Raw genomic sequence first — 13,872 nt, 5'->3', positions numbered from 1 at the left:
CATCAGCAAGCCCTAGGCTCTGTGGTTCTAGAAAGATTTTATTCTTGCTATTCATTCTAATGCTCCTCTTCTAAAGGAACTAAAAAATATATTCTTCAGATCATGCTCTAATATACATAGGTGTAAACAACAAGAAGCTGGACTATTTCTGTAAATATAATATTATACTTAATGAAAGAGGTGAGGATTCTCCAACTACATCCTCAAGTGCATCCCACATTAAGGTACAGACCATCATAAAACATTGTTTAGACCAGGCATAGGCAAACTCGACCCTCCAGATGTTTTGGGACTACAACTCCCATCATCCCTGACCACTGGTCCTGTTAGCTAGGGATGATGCGAGTTGTAGTCCCAAAACATCTGGAGGGCTGAGTTTGCCTATGCCAGGTTTAGGCTTCTCAAGAATATGTGTCTTTGCCTATTACTGTTCCCCAAGTTGTTTGTTTCCTGCAGGGACAGAAATGAAATTTTGATATATAGCCTGAAACCAGCTCTGTGTTACAAACATGTCTTCAAACAGGAAGGCTGGCAACATCAACCCTGCTGTGTGGGAATTCTTTGCAGATGACCGCAGTGCCTGAAGACAGACAGACAGGTCGTGTATCCATAGCAGTGACCAGAGGGGGAATGACTGCTGGGAGGAGTGCAGAAAGAAGAAACACCATGGTGCATCTGTAACAGCTGCAATGAAACATGTCTCTCCTGTACTGCAGCAGGCACTGCAACCTTCCAACAGTTTGACTTCACTCCCTCCATTGTCTCTCAAGACACACAGATGCCCACAATGTAGTTCTTTAATGATAAAATTAAGCTATCCTGAACATACTCCGAGGCAGGGCTTTTTTTTCATTTGGAACTCAGTTCCAGCACCTCTCAGGTGGCAAGCCCATTGACAGCTTAGCGGATTAGCGCTATTAGCGGTTTAGCGGCTTTTAGTGGCTTATCAGCTTAGCGGATCAGCTGATAAGCGGCTTAGCTGCTTAGAAAAGGGGGGGCGGGGGAAAAACCCGCAGGAACTCGCAAGACATTTTTGTCTTGCAAAGCAAGCCCATAGGGAAATTCGTTTTGCGAAGCGCCTCCAAAACAGAAAACCCTTTCGTCTAGCGGGTTTTCCGTCTTGCAAGGCATTCGTCTTGCGGGGCACCACTGTACACCTTGTTTTTTCTTCATGGGATTAATTCCATCCTCATTGTGCCTCTGCATGCGCTCATGAGAACACATCAATCATCTGTTATTTTTCTTTCTTTAATTATATGCCTGCCTAGAGACAATATTTATTGGCATAGATAAAGCATCAAAGAGCAAATGGATTTTTTGTTTCCCTTATTTCTTCTTCTGGCTGGTAACATACATTGCTACTAGGTCTCCTTCACTCAGGTGAGTGAAGCTCACTTCACCTAGTCATCAAGTTGCTTAGCCTGTGAGAATTAGTATTAGTGAAATGCAACTGATCTGACAGTTCCACACAAATAATAGTTTTGTTGTAAACCAGTTATCACAGCCTTTTTGCACATCCTTTCAAAAACTGTTTATGGATATATGCTGGCAATTGGTAACATAATTCCCCACTCACTAAAAAAAAATATTAAAAGTATAATGGAACTTTCAGTATCAGAACAAAGCTCAGTACAAAGCTCAGTACATTCTGCAGTATTTTCAAAACAAAGAAGCATTTACTGTATGGATATCCATGCATTTTGGTCATTAAATGAGATGAATTTAAGGTGAGAGAGAACCTTGGCAATAGTGAGGAAAGTTGTGCATGGGGCTACAGACAGAGTGGGAAACCTTCAGAAATGCCCCTCCCCATGTGAACAGAAGAGCAACTTAGTTTTCAAGCCAATACATATCGATTTTATATTTACTTTTAAAAGCTATTTTCATTTGTAGTTGTCTTTTTAAAGCAGAGATATGAAGATAAGGTTGATAGTTAAAGAACAAGAGTGAAACATTTTACTTCCTCAGACTGTGTATTTCTCATGCTTTCCTTATATGTAAAAATCTAACACAATGTGTGAAAATGATGTGTTTCTTTTCATTAAACACTTATATTTAGCAGAACAAAGCTTGGGCTTCTAGAAACACTCAAATTCTTTACAATTAAACCTATTCTTTCCTGATTTCACAGGGCTTGCAGAAGAGTGAAAAATAAAGACCTACCTGTAAAAGTTAATCAGGCAAGAAAGATTTGAGTTTTAAAAGCCTAATAAAAGTTCAAAGATTCCAAGAAACTGCAGAAAGAAAATGGTGCTTTAAACCCATAACCTTTACAAATACAGTGGTACCTCTGGTTACGTACTTAATTCGTTCTGGAGGTCCGTTCTTAACCTGAAACTGTTCTTAACCTGAAGCACCACTTAAGCTAATGGGGCCTCCTGTTGCTGCTGTGCCGCTGCCGTACGATTTCTGTTCTCATCCTGAAGCAAAGTTCTTAACCCGAGGTACTATTTCTGGGTTAGCGGAGTGTGTAACCTGAAGCGTATGTAACCTGAAGCGTATGTAACCCGAGGTACTACTGTAGTTGAATAGACAGTAAGAGCAAACTACCCTTTGTTCACCTTATGATGAAGGACAGAGGGCATTTGCAGAGAAGCACTGGTAGACAAGAAGAGGGTACCTAATCTTTTCCCTAACCACTAATTCTCCCAACCAAATACCTCATCCAGACACCAAAATCTAAAGCAATGCCAGCTGGGAGGAAACAGCCAGAGGGAGGACAGATGCACTGCAGCATGTAGGAGGATTAAGCAACCCTCTCACTCATCAATTCTCCTCAGTAACTGGGCCTCCTACCCACACATTACCTATTATCTTGGCAAACTTGAAACAGGAACCCCACATTTGTTGAAAGTAAAAACTCATTTTAAAACGTATCTCTCTCTCACACCCCACTCAGCAAAACCCAAACTTGAAATGTAATCAGAGCTTTTGTTTTGCAGAAATTCTAGCAAAACAAAACACACACCTTCTTAGAAAACCACAAAAAGTAGTAGGTTGTGGGTTATTTTTTTTTTAAAAAAAAAGATTCAGTAAGCACCATGCGTATGTCCAATATTTAAATAATTATTCAGGTTCTTTTAAATATAAACTGAACAAATACATTTCTGTTTACACAAAAAGAATGATAGGTCATGGATCAACACGAATTCTTCTGTTCCACTATATGGACAAAGCTTTTTAAAAATTCCTTTCATTGCAGGGAAATAAAACACCTCTGAGATTATGCCAGGGGCGAGGAACCTGTGGTCCTCCAGATGTCATTGGATTCTGTATGTAGGCAAAGTAGCACCAAACTCCAACTATGACAAGGGAGTGCACTGTATCCCGCTACCTTTAGTCCATGCCTCCTATCAAGACTAGATCAAGAATATATGTCCTGCAAAATGTGTTGGCCTGATGACCATTTGAAACAGCACCATGGTTGTCATGAAGCCCATGAAGTCCTGTGCTGGCCCAATGGCAGCCTCCACATGAAGTCACACTGAACTATCGTCCAGCGGTTCTCCAATCCCATGCCAGAGACCACTCCAGACAGTTTGGCCAGGGATGCTGCTGGGCAGCAGGGCGGTTGACAGACCAGCATCAGCAGTCTACCAAGTTTTGGCTCTGTTTTGATGTCATTACACTTGTGCAGACTCAAGCATAGTTTTCTTTCTTATTACAAATGCAAAAATCATGCTCTAACGTACTGATAAAATCCTGCTCTCACATCACAAATACCACAGACACTTCCACAACTTGATTCTCTTCCAAGAGGAAAAGATTAATGGGAGATATAGTAATTACAACACAAATGCCACAATGAAGCTGCTTCCTCCATCAAAAAAAATAATAATACTCGGTGTCAAGCAAAATTCTTCCGTTTATTCTATCAGTGCCAAAGGCAAGTTGTGTCAAGTTTTTAAAAGAGACAGTATAATTATGAAATTGCATAAACTGCAAAGCTGTAACTGATTGTATCTGATCACTGAATGATGGCATTTATTTTTTAACATTAACATAACATAAACATATATTCTCTTATTAGTGAAAGCAACAGAACTTGCTCCAAAGGTAGAAACAATCATTTCATGCGTAAAGCTAACAAAATATACAAGAGCAAGAAATGTAGAGCTTTTCTTTCTTTCTTTTATTTACATATATTTATTTTTATCTTTACGAAGTCTAACAACAGATGACACATGAAATAAAAGCTCTAGATATATCTAGAGCTAAAGATAAAGGAACAAATTGTAATACAGTGGTACCTCAGGTTACATACGCTTCAGGTTACATACGCTTCAGGTTACAGACTCCGCTAACCCAGAAATAGTGCTTCAGGTTAAGAACTTTGCTCCAGGATGAGAACAGAAATCGTGTTCCGGTGGCGTGGCAGCAGCAGGAGGCCCCATTAGCTAAAGTAGTGCTTCAGGTTAAGAACAGTTTCAGGTTAAGTACGGACCTCCGGAATGAATTAAGTACTTAACCCAAGGTACCACTGTACCACAGTTGAATATAACAAATTAATATCACAGGTTCCAAGTAACATAAACGAGTTTACATTATCCTGTACCTTATTACACAAGTACATTATTAAAAGACTCAATTTGTCAACCCTATCTGATTCTTACCATATATGTATGCTTAACCATACCTACTATGTCCCAGATTTTAGTTATCCATTCTTTCAAGGATGGTGTTCTCATTTTCTTTTCCAATTCCAACAAATAATATTTCTTTCAGCAGTTAAGAGATGTTGCATTAATTCTCCATCCACTGTTAGTAAAGTTTAAGATATCCAGACAGAAGAATTAGCAGGCCCCATGGGTAAAGTATAATCAGTGATTACTTCAATTGTCTTTAATGTGTATTCCCAAAATTTTCTGATTTTAGTACATGCCCCAAATATATACCTCAGCATTTGAAGATCTACACCTCCAACTGGTACCACTGGCTATTGTGTATGTCTGGCTAAGATGCTGCGGCGTTCGGCACCAACAGAATATAGCACTTATCAATCAATCTCATTATCAATCAACATTCAATTTACACACACACATACCCTGACTTTTCCATAGCCCATTGCATGAAAAAGTCACTTGTCTCAGTTCAGTCCACAACTGCCATTACCATCTTGCGTGTTTTGTGTATGTGATGGTGTTTGCTGGGAGAGTGTTTTCATCATCAGGAGATTATATGCTTCTTCAGTTATTGGCAGTTATTGGTGAGAACTGGTGGTGTTTCCAGGGACATGGGTAGGGCTTATCTGCTGGTTTTTATGCCATATTTGCATTTTCTACTTGTATCCCTCCTCCTCCTCCTCCTCCTCTCCAGGGCTGAGAATGAATTGAATATGGTGTGCGTCTTCCCTCATCCTGGCAGAATAAGAGTACAGGATTGCACTGTTAGCCATTCAATTAGAAAATAATAATAATTAAAGAATTAAACCCTTTTGAGAAATTTAAACTGTGGCAGAGGGAGAATGGGGGTATATCAAAGACAGGTATGGCAACACCACTTCCAAAGCCTGTGTTTCTCAGACTTACCTTCAGAAATGGGAGTCAGCTCCACTTACACAATGGTACACATACTTTTAAGTAGACATACAGTATATAGGACTGCACTGCAAGATAGCTCAGTTTGGGTCCCCGTCCCCATAGATGGTATTTGCTCATTTTAGAGCTTCTGGGAGGAAGTAGGATTGTCAGCTGTTTTAGACTTGACTTTGGCTTTCAAAATGTGCAATTCAAATAATTTGTAGTATATCACCAAAACCTGAATAGTAATATTGTTTTAATTATATTGGATGTGCTAGACAAGTTAAAATGTAATGAGCAAAAAGCAGCCGCATTGCTAGAAGGAAAGTTTATCTGATTCCTTAATCAATTTAGCCATCAATCACTGACAATATGGATTTTAACTGAGCATTTTGGCCCACCATTTGTAGAAGATAAATAATAAAATATTAAAACAGCTGATTGCTTCAGATACCACTAGCAAGGACACACCGGTATACTGAAAGGAAGTTTATAAAAAGAAATAGGCAAGGCGAAGAGGGAGACAGCCTGTCTAAGCAGCTTAAATGTTAGCGACCCTGCCGCTATAAGTTGGAGAGAGGGAGGCTTTGAGTTGCTACCTGCACATTTTTTACCAAGACAGTTTCAGAATTCGAGAGAAATGATAGGGATCCAAACCAACAGCAATTCTGCTTATGTTACTCTGCTCACACACAGGGGCTTTTAAGCTTTCCACTTTAAGTCCCTGATGCACACTGAAAATCCCACCTCATAGGATCAGCCATGACATAAGAATCTGGTGTCAAAAGGAAATTTTGTCTCATCGCTCATGCATGAAACTCATTTAATTTTCCACATTAAACATCACATGTAGGTTACCTCATGTCTTGTTTCTTAAATTTGGATAAACACAGTCCAGAAATGGCTTTCATTGAGACAGTGTTTATCTTGTTAATATTGTTGAGTTGTTTGTTTTTCAGAACAATGAATTTTCCTCCTCCTGTTCTCTGCTCCGTGAGTGCAAGATATGAACAAAGTTAAGCATCCTGCCGCTGCAGTAGTATGAAGTGCATGGCCTCATTCACTGTTTCATAATTGTAAACAATAAAGTTTTTATTAATGGGCATGACTTGCACTCAACTACAGATCTACTGAATAAATGCTCTGAATATTCCACCAATATTTAAATTGTAGTGCTTAGAGGAAAGGCAGAAGAAGCCCAGGGCAGGCAGAAACATTTCCTCTACCAACTCTTTCTTGCCCTATACTGTACTTTAAGGTTGTGGTTTGTTGTTTTTAACAAACATATGTAACAGGAATCTATAAATGAGTCAACACATAATTCTGAAACTCCAGATAAGCCTCTGAAGGTGAAAGAAGCAAAGCAAAATTATTCTGATCAGCTAAAACCAGAGTTCCAGGAAAACTTGCTTTATCAGGCATTAAATCATCATCATAATTGGAATATGAAAAGGCCAATTGGCCCTGTAGAGTTATTAAACTGATAGAATATATAAATGCTATTATCTCTCAAGTGACTATCACTAGCCTTTGCCATTACTGCATAATGTACATGTATAAAAATCTAATCTTGTATGTAAAATGGGAATTAAACTATTTCAGTAGCTACTGTATATTGAAGGACAATTTGCATTTAACCAAAATGTGCAAAAAATAACCTTAAAAGGGTTATCAGCATTAATACAAATATTCTCAGCACCTCAACTATGCATATTGAGTGCCTCCAATATTACCAGAAAAGGGGGCATATTAATACCATCCTATACTAGATCAACCAGTTCTCCCAAACTACAGTGTTGTACCCAGGAACATCCTGAAACCATACTCCTTTTACACTAGCCACACAAATGCAGTGAGTCCAAAACAAAAAGGTTAAACATACTCAAGTAGAAGACAATAAAGTTGAGCTTCACTTGCATCATCATCTCTGACCTTAGAGACCTTCATCAAAGACTCTGGCAGCCTCCCCAAACTAGCCATCCCTCCTGATGCAGCTGATGGAAATTTTAGTCCAGAACATCTGGAGGGCATCAGCTTGGGGATGCTGGACCAAGGCAATGGGACTGGAGAATATCTGGTTCTGTACTTTGTTCATTTGAGAGTTGTATGTTATTACCTTTCTCATGGGGTTGAGGGGGACCCACTAGCTACTATATTATACAACTGCAGGTTTTTTTTGGGGGGGGGGAATCAGTAGATATGTCTCTCAAATCTACAAAAAGAAAAGTCTAGTCTTCTCTGACATGCTAGTTTTCTGTGTAGGATTTCTTTTCATGTTGAGAAATATTCAATTCTTAAAGTTCATTACGCATAAGAAAAAAATTAGGTATTTTATATCTAAAGATGGTTTATAAAGAAGGGGAAGAACTCACCACCACAGCTAGCCTGACTATACCATAAGCCCAAACAGTTGCTTATCTTGTAACATGCTTTTTAATATTTTATGGTTTTAAGCTCAACAACTTGCGGGTGTCAGGAATTTTACTTTTTGAAATATGGCAACCCTATGTAAACCACTTAGATTTTTTTATAACACAGCAGTGTGTGTGTGTAAACATTTCAATTGGAAATGCACTTCAGGATTTTTGCACTGCTGCAGAGGATGCTGCAATGACACTGAATACCCATAGCTGTACCCCAGCATCCTTTTCAACCAGAGCCTGGAACTAAATTGTTTCAGTTGCTATCATGCATCAAAATGCAACTTGGATTTATCTAAAACATGGGTGGGCAAACTAAGGCCCGGGGGCCGGATCCGGCCCAACCACCTTCTAAATCCGGCCCGTGGACGGTCTGGGAATCAGCGTGTTTTTACATGAGTAGAATGTGTCCTTTTATTTAAAATGCATTTCTGGGTTATTTGTGGGGCATAGGAATTCGTTCTCCCCCTCCAAAAAAAAATATATAGTCCAGCCTCCCACAAGGTCTAAGGGACAGTGGACTGGCCCCCTGCTGAAAAAGTTTGCTGACCCCGATCTAAAATGTATCAAGAATAGCATCTGTGACAACGCAAGGATTATGTGGACCTCTTCTTGGAACATGTGGTGCAGCTCCTTGAGGTAGTAAAAGTGTTGTCTCTGCTGCCATTGTTATTCTGGTTATATTAATTGCTTCTATGTTTCATTAGAAGATGAGACATCACAGCACTTGCTGCATTTAATTCATGTGCCCATTCTTCTCATTAATGAGAACACTACCAGGACATAACTACGACCATCACCACCATTTAGCAATGAAGAGATTACGAATAACTGAAGCACAGAAAGCCTGATTTTTTCCAGAGACATCCAGGGCTTTAGTGGTAAAAAATCATTTGTAGAATTGGACTCTAGAGAGCAAGACCCTTAATTGCAGATGCCCACCATGGACAAAAAAACACATTAAAGCAGGCTTGACTTGCTTCCAGAATTAATCTCTTTTCCAATTAAAACAATTCCCAATATAAGATAATTATGCCTCAAACTATAGGTTCTGCAAAAGCCAAGTATTTAGAAGCTAGTTTACTTTCTTTGCAATAAAAAATAGGATAGCTATTCTCCTGCAAAATTACACTAACCAGAAAGTTGAAGAAAATTCTTCCAGACACCACATTTAAACCAGAAATAGCAACTGTGGTCACTAAACAAACATCTGAGGCAAAACTGCCATTAGTACAAAAAAGAATACACTGCAATGTGTTGGTTTGAAAGTGTTCTCTTATTATTTTCTCCAGTAAAAATTGCTTCTGCTTAAATAATACTGATATTTATGGTACAAAGTTGTTGTCATTAGTTATCTTTGGCATTCAGAAACAAACATAAATGGTTCTATATTTTGGCTCTGGTTTCCAAACCAACTCTGCACATGCAAAATTACCTCCTTTTCCCAAGTGGGTACTGCAGGTCACAGGGCCTTGGTACTTTATTTAAGTTCAGTGTATAATTATTTAATCTAAGAACTATTATCTATTGGCATATGAGCATAATTACTGCACATACAAATATTAAATTCAGTAAATCATGTTGGCAGCTTGGGGGGGGGGCTAAAGAGACTCCCAACCTCTCAAGTCAGTATAATGTCTGACAGCAGGAATAGGAAACCCTCATCCAAGCCAATAATAATAATTTAAAAAATGGAATTTTAAATAATTTAGGGCATAAAGATTTATACACCAGCATAATTTTCTCAAGGCCATGTTAACATTAACTTAAGAAAACTATTCCTATTCCTATGTTTGAAACACTGTTTTAATTTACTGTTTAAAAATTAATCTGTGATTTAGCATTTTTAAGCTAGAAAGTATGGACAATTTCCCCAATGTTTTATGTTTATGTTTTATAGATTGTGGACTATGGCACTTTCTTTCCTTGAAGTGCTAGAGGTAAATGTTGTATATATGCACCTGCTGTATAAGATATACATTGCGCCTTGTACTTATTATTACTATAATCAAATGAAATGGTTAGTTATACAGCGACAAGCATTTACAGATATTTCTTTGGCGGATTGATGCCGATTCACAGGCGAAAGCATTTTATGCAGAAGAGTGACTGTCAGTCACTAAATTTCTTAGTTGAAATATAGTCCGTATTAAAGCACCTCTTTCACCACATCATAATACTGACTCAGCTTGCCCCAGCTCTCTCTCTCTCTCTCTCTCTCTCTCTCTCTCTCTCTCTCTCTCTCTCTCTCTTTTTTTACACATGCAAACCTTATTTAGTGGATCTGCAACGTAATGTTGCCCACTTCACAGCTGCTTAGCTTCTGTTGTCTACACCTCTGCATCTTAAAATCTAGTTTTATTTCTCACATTTCACACAGGACATTGCCAATAACCCCTTTGCCATTGCCCTCTTCTCTTGGCACCGATATTAAACTACCAACGCTTCAGAGGTAGATCAATGTGTTTCTTAACATAAAATGGCAAGTCATGTACATCTAATACAACTTGATACAATCTGTTACAAGTTATGTTCTTCACGTTTCAGTGGTTTGGACAGAGTTTTAAATGCACTTGTGTTGCCCTTTAAAGTAAAGAAGATATTTCACAGTAGGTTATGTGGATTCCTTATATCACTATGAGAATACAGAGCATGTTAGAATTCTTTGATGGAGAACAGCATCAATACAAAGTCAAACATTTGTTTTAAGGCATCAATTAGCTGAACTCTGTCTAAAACATACACACTTCTCACTTTTTCAGCATTACTCTTTAAAAAATGCAGCTGTTTGCACCTTTCTATTACTTCAACTCATTTTAAACCACATTCACTATAATAACCATTGCACTATACTTCATAAAGCAAAACTGTCAAGCAGTTTTATATGTAGCATCAAGTAATATGTGTCTTGTCATTTGAGTAAGTTGACACAAACCAGCCATCTAAAAGGATGAAAACAGCATTGGGGGGGGGGCACACATGCTAAGTATGATACCATTTTTGCAAGGATACCAATGTTTTTGCAATCCCTGGCAAAAGAATACGCTGATCATAGGCTGCTTCCCACAGTATCATTCAGCTGCTAGTAAGGTTTCCATTAGAGAAACAATGACAGAAGCAGTTTTTGGTGATCCATTTTGCAGCCCCCACTCTCCAAATCTCATCTAGAAAATGGGGGCATCTTTCAGGGCTGCTTTAAGAAGGCTCGGGGCTGCACATTGACATCACTGGAAATTGCTTCTCCCCCTACCCCACTAGCAAAAGCTATCCATGTAGCCAAGAAAGATTATTGACAGCAACCCCTATCTTGAAAAGGGAATAAAACCACCATTCATTCCATTCATAGCCCTACTTACTTTTATCCTAAAGATGCTTATTACAGAATTATAGAGTTGGAAAGGACTTAAAGGGTTAACCTTTGCAATGTGTTATAGCATTACACTGCCTACCGTAGGTCCTAAGTGAAAATGGGACAGGAGATTTCTTCATTTTACTACCAACATCCAACAACTCACCCACTTAAGTAGAGAAGTCTCTAATGCTTCTCTTAAGGAAATCTATCCTTAATGAAGGTTCTAGCACTGTAAAATATTTTGACCTAAAGGTATATTCTGTTATGTCATGAACTCTTAGCATTAATTGTACTGTCAGGTCCACATATTTGCAAACCTGAAACATAAAATGTACCATAGGAATTATGGCTGCAATCCAAAATAGTGGCACAATTGCTGAAGCAAAGATAACACAAATGCAGCCAAACTTCTCCGTCAGCTGCATCTGCAGTCAGAGAGAGGTATTTGCTCATTTTAAAATAGGCCTACAAGCTTTTTTAAAAGGTGGAAGAAATGAAGATGATAGAAATGCCATATTACACTGTGCTATGCTTCTAGCTCATAGTACTTAATTCCTATAGCAATTTTCAGTGTACCAACCACTTCCAATTCTCATCTCATTTATCTTCAAAGCAATCCTGGAGGATATTTGCAAAGCTACCCAATGAACTTGGTGACTATATTGAGTGTTTAAGCTCCTCAATAGCACCATAGCATATAATGGGAGGAATTCGAAATCACACTATTAGGATCATTCTGTCAGCGTAAGCATTTCATCTTGCCAGAAGGAACTATCTCCACTCTCCTCCTCTCACACACATACTCTGTTTGGGGGGCTACGGTGCATTGGGGGAGGGGGGCAAAAGCTCTGTTGTCATAGCAGGACTGATTGGCTAGGGTGCCACTAGTGCAACTGTTTAGTTGAATCTGGGCTTGTGTGTTTGCCTAAATCTAAAGGATGAAATGTTTTCAATATAATTACTTTTTTAAAAAAAATCTCTGAACATCAGTGTACTATGTGAAGAGGACTTTAAAAAAAAAATATGGCCTATGAGAAAAACTCAAACACAACTCGATAACGCAAAACTCTATCCAAGAGTAATATTGTTTATAAAGTAGAAAAGGTAGAGAGGTTTTTAGATTTCTTGCTGAACTGTGACACTGTGCAATTTCATGAGCCCATTAAGTTTCAGAACTCTAAGCACAGCACATCTTGTAAAACAGGAGAGAAATGTGTTTTCTGATTACTTGGTTAGGTATGACATGATGTAATTAGCTTAGCCCATTAAACCTCAAATGTATAAGCATGAGATTTATGTGTAATAGTGCATCTGTTTTGCATCTGATCTAACCCAACCACCTGAAGTCTTCAACTTAAAAATATATACCAGGCTTTTTTCAGCTGGAACTCACCGGAACTCAGTTCCAGCACCTCAGGTGGGCGCCACTGCCATTATAAGAGAACAAGGGAGGCATTCATGGTGAGTCCCAGCACCTCTTTTTCTAGAAAAATAGCACTGTTGTTGGCAATATCCAAATAAAAAACTGTACCTGGGAAATCCATATCTTTGAAAATCATATGGGAAAAAAGTTTCCCATAGTTTTGCTAATAAAGATGTGTTGTAATAAGCTCTTCCAAACAGAATCATTTGAAACAAGGTATCCACAGTGGCCGAGCTTCATGCTCCGACACTGGGGGGCAGAGTTGGTGCACTGCCCACAGAGGCATGGCGGACGTCCTGGGGGTGTGGTGTGCTGCCCGCAGGGGCATGGCACGCCACCTGCGGGGGCATGGTGCCCAACGCAGACAAGGGGGCAGCCACGATGGCACCCCACTGGGATCGTGCTGTCAGGGGCTGTGCGCTCCCCCCACACTCCTCTTCCTACGCCACTGGGTACCCAGCATGTTTTTAATCATTGTGTATGGTGAGCTTGTACATACCACATGATGAAAAACCAATAGCCTATGGAGTATACATGTGTTTATGGCATTATGCATGCATATGCATGTGTGTTGCCTTAGCCTGTTTAAACTAAAATCTGAAATGCATCACTAGAATAAATTCAAACCGTCTGAACAATGAGCTATGCCTTGTCTTAAACCATCGTTGAATCATAAATGGGCCTGCCCACCCCCACCATGCAGGCGCCTTCACAGCATGCAGCAAACCAAACAGAAAATCCCTAATTCTCCTGTTTCACCCAAACCGGGAAATTATCATTGCCAACATCAGAACAAGCCAATATATTAAACTAATGATTTAAGTTGGTGTACTACCCTGGTGTCTTCTCAAATAAAACCACAGGGTTGTATTCATAACTTATCTGAATACCACCCATAGTTTCTCAATACAGAGAAAACAGGAATTAGCTGATTTAACTCCTTGTGCAAAGAGGTATATGAAGGAGCTGAAAGTGTGTGTGGGAAAGCGAGTGCATTTCTCAGTTTAATAAAACAAGCTGTGTTCATCCAAATGTAGCTTACTCGGAAGAAATGCAGCTAAACAATAAGAACACATTAACTGAGTGATGCATAGTTTTAGCTGCTGGACTAAAAACAGATTAGAACAGAAAGAGAAATAATTATAGTTCATCAAGCAA

At 39.0% G+C, this 13,872-nt stretch overlaps 1 protein-coding gene across 4 annotated transcripts in view; it reads right to left on the bottom strand.

Moving 5' to 3' along the window:
* MACROD2 (mono-ADP ribosylhydrolase 2) overlaps positions 1 to 13,872 on the bottom strand; it is a 997,401-nt gene that overhangs the window by 945,978 nt on the left and 37,551 nt on the right. The gene's annotated exons all lie outside the window — the stretch shown is intronic.

The sequence above is a fragment of the Podarcis erhardii genome, assembly GCF_964252035.2.
Source record: "Podarcis erhardii genome assembly, chromosome: 3".
Classification (NCBI taxonomy): domain Eukaryota; kingdom Metazoa; phylum Chordata; class Lepidosauria; order Squamata; family Lacertidae; genus Podarcis; species Podarcis erhardii.
Note: the sequence above shows the minus strand (reverse complement) of the source record. Positions and strands in the feature narration are given on the sequence as shown.